The sequence below is a fragment of the Ischnura elegans genome, chromosome 3 (assembly GCF_921293095.1).
Source record: "Ischnura elegans chromosome 3, ioIscEleg1.1, whole genome shotgun sequence".
Classification (NCBI taxonomy): domain Eukaryota; kingdom Metazoa; phylum Arthropoda; class Insecta; order Odonata; family Coenagrionidae; genus Ischnura; species Ischnura elegans.
In genome coordinates, this window is record NC_060248.1 from 138,975,937 (window position 1) to 138,986,903 (window position 10,967).

Here is a 10,967-nt window from a genome sequence, read left to right on the forward strand (position 1 = left end):
ATGCATAATAACGCCAAATTCCTCTCATTTATAAGTGTTTATCCCAATTACTCACTGTAATCTTAGGTGTCTAATCGCATACATATTTCCAACGCACTCACCTTCAATATTAATATACACGTTGAGCTCTCACTTGTATTTAAAAGTGTACAACATACTTTTCATTAATCAACGTTATAATTCAATAGCATTGCACTTACCAGCTGAATCTCGCTCTATTTTTGTTTGTCGAGGACAATTGCATGCCGATTTTCTCTGATTGGCTCGCAGTGACGTATTGCAGGAAAACTTCGGGTATCTTCGACTTCCCCACTACCGCGGAGGGGAAGGCACGAAAATGTTTTCGTGAAGCCTACTGAATAGCAAATTACGCGTCTTCGAATGTTTACGCGGCGTAACCACGTAAACGGAATCTTTCGTCTTCGCGACCGCGTAAAGAGTTCCTGAATAGCCCTGCAGGTCCATTATGGTCCGTGACTGTAAGCGGAAAAAAAACATCGAATATCTATTGATTATGTAGTCTTATTTCCCAATCTTATCTTACGATTGCTTCTACTTCAAAATCATTAGGTTCCATCTTAAAATAAAGGTAAAATTTTCGTACTAACTAATTGCAGGGAATAACAAATATAAATAATTTTGTCGCTGATTGTTAAGGAAATCATATTTATTTGATTTTAATGTAAATAACTGATTAAGGTCGTGACTTTATGTTAAACCAAAATATTAATATTAAGCTCTAGAGTTTTAAGACAATTCTAACTCGGTAAAAACAGAATACCATATCATTCAACGTCCTATTGTGACTGTGTACGACGAACACAAGAGGATTTATTGAAATATTAAGGATAACAATAAATCATCAGTTCCTTGGTTTTCAAAGAATATATCTCTTTCCTTTAAAAATCGGCGTAGAAGTTTGATTTGCATAATTTTAAACCCTTTATCCATGAGAAAAAGTTCGAAAATGAAAGTTTTTTGAGCATAAAAATTAAGGAAGTTTACGTCCAAAGTTTTTACCCTGGGATAAACTTATCCCTTGCATAAATTTTGCGCCTTTCAATTACTCCTTCATAAGTTTTTTTCCAATGTTGATAAACTGCTCTTTTTAATATCTTCTTCCAAAGTGACCCGATGTTACTTTTTATCTTTCTCTCGACTTTTGTCCGGGACTCAAAAAGTTTTGTTTTGGGAAGAGAAAGAAGTTACAAGAGGAGTGGTTAGTCAATGATAAGTTCTTTTACACTTCTTTTACGTTCTTTATTACACACTTTTTTAAGGTCAAGGTTCATTGGAGTTTAAGTTCGGCCGAAAATTTGCGATCCATATGGGTGACTTTACTGTCGGAAAATATCCCTTAATGTCGCAATATTATTCCGAACGTTAAAAAATATGGAACAATATTTTATAGTTAACCAGGGTCAAGACCGTTGAAGATTCACTAAACGAATTTTTGCAAAAATATCTGTTGGTTAACTACAACAATTCCAAATATTGTAATTAATATATCACGGTAAATGGCATACATAGAAAAGTAATTAATATTCATGATATTTAATAATAAAGCTAATAAAAAAGTAAATAATAGCTAGCCATTTTCTAATGAGGATAAAATTGACAATTACAATTTCTCTAAACTGGGATTTCTAAAACAAAATAGTTTGTATAATATGAATACACTAATGGTAGGTAACGAATCTCAATCAATGCCTTCCGTTTTATTTGATTAAGGAAACTATCCTATTGCTTTATTCCGTAATGACCAAAACTCAAGGACTTTAACGATTAACATTGCACACAAAAACTGTCCTCGGAAAGCTTTATTAGAATTTAATATTAAAGACATGACTCAGAATATTTTTTAAATTCACTTTTGTACACCACTGTCGTTGGCTCTGAAACTTAACCCATCAGCAATATACTCAGAGCATTTGAATTGAACAATCTTCCAAAGTCTCCTAAGAGGAGAGAAAAAAATTCATCAGATGATTCACATGAAATATGTTTCTCTAAGGAAGCGAAGCTTGGACGTCGACAGCAGCACAGAGAAGTAGAGAGTGGAAGAATTCGAAATGTGTGCCACCGAACAATGATGAAGATAAAATGTATTGACAGAGTAAGTAATGAGAAACTAATGTTTGAAAGTTCGGCAGGATGTCGACCACAATAAGACTCAGGTCTAATCTAAAGACTAAGGCATGGAGCAAAATAGAGCAGGCTAGGAAAAATGTTACTTTAGGAAAAATATATGCTTCAAGAGGTGAAAGAGTTTTTTTTACCTACGCATAGTAAACGTCTAATCAGTAGCATTACTATGGGGGGGATGAGGGGACGTATTCCCCCCCCCCCCCAAAGCCACAGAGAAATCAAAAAATGATTTAAAAATCTTGTCCGATTTAGTATATAATAACAGCATCTGCTAAAATTTAAATTTTAAGTCCCGAAATGATGTAAATTGTATTTTCAGGCATGTTATTTTTCACAAATTTTCCTGAGACTCCTGAGGGGGTAGCCTCCACTCATCCCCCTCTTCCCCCCACCTCTAAAGTCCCCCCAAAGTCTATTCCTAGTTACGCCGCAGACAAGGAGACTTTGCCCAACTGATGTCTAGAACAGAGAAGCAACCTATTTTGTTTGAAAGTAGACACGTAGGTAAAAATACTGCTGAACGGTTTTGTTACTATACGACCGGGTCTGAGAGAAAAAAGCATTTACAATTTTAAAAATACGGTCACGTTCAATTTAATTTAAATTTTCACCCATTGTTTTAAGGCCGATTGGGCCTAGTAGTACCGCATCGCATTTTCGTTTTGAAAAGCCAGGGTTCGAGCCAAACCAGCACTTAACTTAAGGATTTAAAACTTCCTGAATCGGTATTACTATTTTTCGTTGTTCCTAGGTATCAAACTCTTTTTGCGACCTATAAAAATCTTCCTAGACATTTTCTACTTCATTTTTTTGCAGTTGATCCGCAATTCATCTTATTAGAACAATGTTATTGTCACAACAATATCCTCGATACGTCGCACAGTGGGGCCAAATCCATAAAAGGTGGCCATAATTAGAAAAATAAAAGTTTGGGGTTATGATTTCTTTATACATGGTTGGGAAGACACTTATTTGAGCTGCTGAGAAATAAGTTCATGAAGCAGGTAAGTTCGCACCTCTTCGTAAAAATCACTTTCAAAGTGACATGTGCGATGCTGGGATACATCGCCTCCCTCTCGCTTCGAAATACCCTCATCTTCTAGACTCCTCCTCAGCTACCCAATTGGCTAAATTTAAAAAATAGAATCAACGCAGCAATGTGCAAAGATAAAAAATGTTGGTTTACCATAACATTGAAACAATATTAAAATTATTATTAACATAAATTAACATAACATTAACATTAGCGGAAGTTATCAAGCAGGTAAGAGGGGAAGAAAATCTTATTATTTTAGGTGACTGGAACGCTGTCGTCGGCGAAGGTCAAGACGGAATAATAACTGGGAAATATGGGTTGGGTAACCGAAATGAAAGAGGAGAAAGGCTACTTGAATTCTGCACGGAGCACAGCCTAGTGGTTGCCAACACTTTATTCAAAAATCCACTGCGAAGAAGATACACGTGGAAGATGCCAGGAGACCGTAGAAGATTCCAAATCGACTACATTCTAGTGAAACAAAGATTCAGGAACCAGGTGAAGGACTGCAAAAGCTATCCAGGGATGATATATCGATAGTGACCATAACCTAGTTATGATGAAATGCCACCTTAAATTTAAAAAGTTGAAGAAAGCCGTGAAAAACATATGGCAGGTTGAAAAATTGAGGGAGGTTCAGCATCAACTGGCTTTTAAATAGGCCGTAGAAAATAAAATAGGGGAGGATCCGACCAACAAACCAATTGAAGAGAGTTGGAAAACCATTAGAAGTGGTCTGCAGGCGGCAGCTGAGGAAGTTCTTGGTAAAAGAAGAGTCGTTATGAAAAAACCATGGATCACGCAGGAAGTATTAGATCTCACTGAAGAAAGAAGAAAATACAAGGCTGCGAAAACAGAGGAAGGACAGAATCGTTACAAGAAAATAAGAAACGAAATATGTCGTAAAGCGCGGAAGGCTAGAGAAACGTGGATGAAAAGCATTTGCGAAGACGTGCAAAACAATCTTAAACATGGAAAAGTAGAGGCCGCCTATAGGATAGTGAGGAACCACTTTAAGGAAAGGGGCGTAAGATGTAATACCCTTATGGACAAAAACGGAGAACTATTGATGAAAACGAAGAAAAAGGGAAGAGATGGAAGGAATATCTGGAAGATTTGTACAAAGGAAGTCGCCTCAGAACGAATGCTATCGAAAACGAGAGGGAAGTGGATGCCGATGACATGGGAGCCCCAATTTTAAGATCGGAATTTGATGCGGCTGTAAGAGACCTCAGGATAAATATAGCGTCTGGCATTGATGACATTCCTGCAGAAATAATCAAAAATTCAGGAGAGAAGACGTTGAGCCAGCTATACAAAATCATTAGTGAAATGTTTACGACAGGTGAGATACCAAAGGATTTCGAGAGGAACATTATATTCCCTATTCCTAAGAAGAAACGAGCGGAGAAGTGCGAAGATTTTAGGACCATAAGCCTTACTACACATGCATCAAAGATACTGACAAGGATCATCTATAGAAGAATAGAACGAAAATCAGAAGAGTACTTGGATGAGGACCAATTTGGATTCAGGAAAAACAAAGGCACAAGGGAAGCAATATTGGCCCTAAGACTGCTCATAGAAAAGAGAATGGAAAAGAACAAGCCAACATTCGTTGCGTTTGTGGACTTAGAGAAAGCATTTGATAACGTGGATTGGAGCACAATGCTTGGAATCCTAAAGGAAATTGGGGTTCCTTATAATGACAGAAGAATCATCCACAGTTTATACAAAAACCAAGTAGCCGTGATAAAATCAGGGCCCAGCTGTGAAGAAGCAAGAATTAAGAAAGGAGTGCGACAAGGCTGTACATTGTCACCCGTAATTTTCAACGTTTACATCGAAAAAGCCATTAAGGAAATCAAAGAAAAGGCATTGGGAGTGAATATCCATGGAGAAAAAATAAGCATGCTAAGATTTGCCGATGACATAGCCGTTATAGCAGAAACAGAGACGGATTTGAAAAATATTCTGGTTAATATGGGTAGGGTAATGGGTAGATATCAACTGAAAATAAGCAAGAAGAAAACCAAGATCTTAGTATGCAGCAGAAGAGAAGAAGTCAAGACTAACATTAAAATAGGGAGGCAAAAACTGATAGAGGTGGATGAATTCTGTTATTTGGGAAGCAAGATTACTAGTGACGGTAGAAGTAAGAAAGAAATTGTCAGCAGAATAGCCCAGGCGAAGAAAGCATTCCACCAAAAGAGAGACCTGCTTACAGCGGGAAACTTAATTATGGATGTAAAGAAACAATTTATAAGAACCTACATCTGGAGTATGCTCCTATACGGAAGTGAGGCATGGACAATGACCGCAGCGGAGAAAGCAAGGATAGAGGCCTTTGAAATGTGGTGCTACAGAAGAATGATGAAAATCAAATGGATCGACCGAGTTAGTAACGAGAAAGTCCTAAGAAGGGTAGGAGAGAAGAGAAGCCTCATGAAAACCTTAATAAGAAGACGGAACAACCTTATAGGCCACATCTTGAGACATGATGGCCTGATGAAGACAATCGTCGAATGACAAGTGGAAGGCGAGAATGGAAAAGGAAGACCCCGAACAAAATATATGGAACAAATGAAGAGAGATGTGAAAGAGAAGAAATACGGAGGAGTGAAAAGATAAGCTGATAGGAGAACTGAGTGGAGAGCTGCGTCAAACCAATCCTAGGATTGTTGACCAGTGATGATGATGATTAACATAAATATTAACCAATAAATTGCACAAATTTTATTCAAAAATAAAAATACGAACATCATTAAGTTATATAGCAGTGCTCTGTAGTGCTCTTATATAGTTATATTATTGTAGCCACAACTCTCGGCTATCAAAACAAAAAAAATTAACCGCCCCAACCCGCCCCTTCGTGAATTAATGAAGAAATACGTAAGTAACCTCCAACCGTATGGACGCCGAAGCGCGCAGCTCGTTGACACGTTGCATGCAAGAGGGAGCACTTAATTTATAATCGGCGTAACAAAATCAGTTCTTTTGCAATAAATTGCCGCAACAAAGACTCAAGACAAAGTATGTACAAAGTTAATGCTATAATATCTCGTCCAGTAAAGAATGATATGCCTAATGTAGTTGTACCACGTTGCATGCATGGATTCGTAATTTCGAATGCTGCTTGCAAGTGGCTTTCAGAATGTAAGTTAAAACCTGGCAGATCTGCAATACAAACGCCAAAAAATGGGTGGAGGAGCCGAAGAAGGAGAAGGACTTAAACAGGAGCTTAGTTTTAACCGGCCAAAGCAGGTGTATGGTATTAATAACGACGAGAAAAAAGCTCGAGAACTCTAAAATTTCCGCCAATATAACAAGCCTCAATTTGGAGCTTATCCAGACATTTAATACTGTTTAACAAGCTGTATTCTGGCTATAGAATAAATTATTATGTAATATAGATATCTGCGAAGTGTATTCTATCTAAACAGCACGGCTATTGTTGAATTATATCACTGGTTTTGCATGCCAACAATGTTTACCCTAAATACTGTTGCACGAAAGGAATGTCATTCAAAATTTATTGTTACCAATCGGAAAAATGTCAGAGGAAGCGCAGGAAGCGTACAACAAATTGTTGAGGAAATTCAGGGAAGATTTTACCCGAAAGAGCTCGAGGAAAAAAATGTAGTGGACTTGGTCGTGAGATTGATGTTACATTCCGACTCGATTATTGTAAGTCAGATTGTGATGCGGTCCAAGTCATCGACTGTTTTATGTTCCGGAGCCATGAATATTTTGTATGAATCCTACCCGATAGAATCAGGATCTTCATCGGAATCGGTAGACAATTCTTTGGATAGAACGAAGTCTGATTGAAATTTGTGTTTACGTTTATAAGCCTGTGTGCGCAGCTCTTTTCATATTCAACGTAGAAAACCTACTATATAATAATGTGTGATGTAAATGTGTTTGTTAACTTGTTATATATTCTTAAAAAGACATTTAAGTTATTAGTTTTCATTTAATATTTAAAATAATAAGTGGGTTTATTCAATAATGCAGTTTTGGGCTTATATAATTATTCATGGGACGAATTAGAGACGGATTATATTTAGTGTTTGCATTTTTTTAAGTGAGTGGTCGCGGGCCTATTCATATTCTACGCAGACTGACTGTTATATAATAATGTTTTATAATTTCTTTGCTATCTTATTATGTTCCAGGATGTATTTTTAAGCCATAAGTATGCATACATGCTTATAACGTGTACAAACAATAAAATACATGTAACAATATCCGAAATTAATTCGTTTAGAATGTTTGAAAATAAAAAATAGCCATAAAATGATATTCATTTAAAATAATTCGTAAAATTATTTATCGGTTGCATTTAAGCTTTGAAATGTATTTCATATAATTTTCAAAATCAGTTTCATATTCGTAACATAATATAATAAAAAATATTCCCCCTTTTTACTGGACATGTGGAACAATTACTGTCTTATTTTAGCAAAAATTCCAATATTTTGGCAAAATATAAATTTTCTTTATAATTCAATATCTTATTCGGAATTAGCGACCTCGAAAACTGTTATATTACAAATTTCAAGCAAATTACATGATATTTAATAATTATGACCAACTTTTAAGCATTTGGCCCCACTGTGCGTCGGCCAAATTGGAAAATTACACGAGCGCCGCCATAAGTGATTCGAGTCTCAAATAGACAGACGTTTCGGAAGACGATTTGTCTTCCATTTTCAAGGCGTGTTACTCAATGAAAGTCCCATTTTCACACAGAACCGAATCGACCGCTTAGCGAGCAAGACAATAAGATTCAAGCGTCGTCCGATTGGCTGAAGGTTTTTTGAAATTCTTTAAATTCCTGATAAATATAAAAATTACATTACACTGAAGACACAAATACGGGAGGTAGTTTTTACATCCGATATCATTATTTGTTAAGTAAAGTAATGGGAATTTTCAGAGCATTAGGAAGTAAGAGTCTATTCTATCCGTTACTAATAATAAATATAATATGTTATTTAATTGCGATATCTCAAGCGATAATGCATGGTCTTTTCGCAAGGCAGGACAAGAAAACAGCTGACTGCGAAAAAACGAAAAGGGGCAAACATACCCCCCGTAAAAATATGTGAAATTCAGTTCTTCCATCGTCATGTCTAGCCTCAACTACCCTTTCCCCTAAAAAGAAAACCTCCATTTCCTCCATCCAGGGGAACACCTGTAGCATCCTCCCAGCTCTCTCCCGCAGCCCCACCGTGCGAAGAGTGAGTAGCCGCATTTTTAAACCTAGTGACTATAAATACCATAATCATGAGACATTGCTAGTATCTATTTAAGTATAGTTTGATTGCCCGTTTGCCTGTTTTATTGTACACACTATTTCTTTCTTGTTTCCTCCGTCGCTGGTTCATCGGCCATTAAAGTAACAAAATTTCTTCACTAATTCAAGCCAATGTTTTCTTAGTTTAATGTTTTTCCCAGTCCGCTATTTTTATCATTATTTTTTCGATGAAATTAACCTCTTCGCTGCTATGTCGTCCAACCGAAGGTCCTCCCGAACAAGGCGCGCACTACCCCCCCCCCCGGCAAGCCACACACCTCAGCCCATCCCCCTCGCCCTTCCCCGCATAATATATCTGCCGTCGCCATCATCTTCCCTCCTCGCAGAATCGGGCGTGATTTCATTGGTGGGCTGAGCCCGAGGGGTCGTCGGGAGATTTTGTGGGGGAGAGAGGAAAGGAAATAGTGTAACGCGGCGAACGGAGCGCGATGGCCTCGACATCACGTTCTCCTGTTTAAGGAGACGATGAGAGGGGTTGGGGTGAGAGGTCCAAGGGGTGCACACAGTGGGCGGAATCCAGGATCTAGGCGGAAAAAAGTCCAAAAACCGACTTTACAGTTGGGACAATTTTTGCCGTTAGCCTTATCCTGGGATAGTTGGAGCACCCTTTTTCACCACTAAGGTCACAACCCTCGGCACATAGCGCCGCTATGGCCATTTAGAGGCACACATTCTACGGAGACGCATTTCCGACCAGGCTCAGATGTGTTTTGACAGTGAAGTGAAGAGCTTGCCGTAAGGTGACCAGTGCACAAGGCATTTATATAGAATTTGGATTATCATTTTTTATGGTATATTTTACCGTTTTTCATGATATATAGTGTTACATTTATCATTTCAAATTTTTCACTTTTTTTTAAATAAACATTGCAAAAATACTTGATTTTTTGTGATACCAAATGTTTGGTTTGATTTATAAAAAATGTTCTAGGGATGTCAAGTAAAAATGTCAAGTGAATGTATTTAAAATGAGGCCATAAAGGGATTTGGTGCGGAAAAGTACGAAAATATAGTTTTGGGTTTTTTTCAGGCGACATGGAGAGCGCTGTCGTGACGCACGGAGAGCTATGTAGCCTACTTCACGACAACATCGAGACATAAGATTCATTACCAGATTATTTAATGAAGAAATTTGAGTTGAGTGACAGTGTATAAGTGTAGATATTAGGAATTTTTTAAATAATTACGCCAGGCGTTTAAAAAAAAGTGGAAGAAAATATGAATATTTTCTTACAAAACATAACACGTGGCTTCAAAACCCATTGCTCCTGCCCAAATAAGTGACCGAAAAACGTCTCAGAATTAACTTTAGTGCCGAAGCTGAGTCATCAACCTCCAAGGGAAGACCCATAAAAGTGTTCGAACACTGCACGAATAGAGCGAAACGGACTAGAGTGCAGCCGTTGATTAAGTTGCACGCAGAGGATGAAATCGTGTTCGCGGCCCAGTATACTCTCCATTCTTCTGGGAACCGAGACGCTGCAGCTATGGTGAGAGAAGTTACCCAAAATACTAAGTAGGGCTAATACAATAAAGAAAGCCTACAAATCGCCCCCATAACCCACAATACCTAGGGAGGAGGCGCTAGCGCTTCTGATTGACACTGGATTGACAAAGGCGCAGTACACGAGAATCAGGACAGGAGCAAAGGACAGATTAAGCAACATTTACCCGTCTTATGATGTGTTAAAATTGTCAATTGCAGTGCTATCCTCCTAAGGTAACTTTAAAAGTAACAGAAAGGTGTGCAGAAATAAAATTACAAGCTCTTTTGGACCACACAATCGAACGCATTGCAATAGAGCAAAAGAATGTTCTCATGAAGTGCACTATTGAGAGAGAACTGCATTTAATATTGAAATGGGGGTGTGATGGTAGCAGTGGTCAAAGCGTATATAAACAGCGCTATCAAAGTTATGAGGATGTTCAGAATGATTCATCTGTGTTTGCCATCTCTATCGTACCTCTAGAATTATACGAAATGCAGGGACTAGGGAGGAATTAAACGATACTGTGGAAAAATCCACAACCGTCGTCCACTAAATTCTGCCGGCCAGTAAAAGTAATACATGATGCTTCCATAATAGAATCAGCCATTCTTCCTATTGGACAGTTGTCAGAAGAGGCACAGGAGCCAAGAGACAAGGATTTTAAAAATTAGGAGTGGGCATCCTTGGAAGATTTTTCTTTCCGCAAATATTGAGGATGTCTTCATTAGGTTGCTAATTTCTTCAGATCCTCTGATTTCATCCAAACGTCAACAAAGTACAAAGAAAAGTAATGGTATTTCTGTTGAAGTTTTGTAATTATTACAAGAGCCATGTGAGTTCATACCAGGAGAAAGTGAGGTTGATGATAGCAGTGAAATCGAAACGTCAGACAGTGACAAATAATATGATAACATTATTGTGAATATTATCATTCTGCCGCAGAGAAAATTACATGCATAGCAAAATTTTG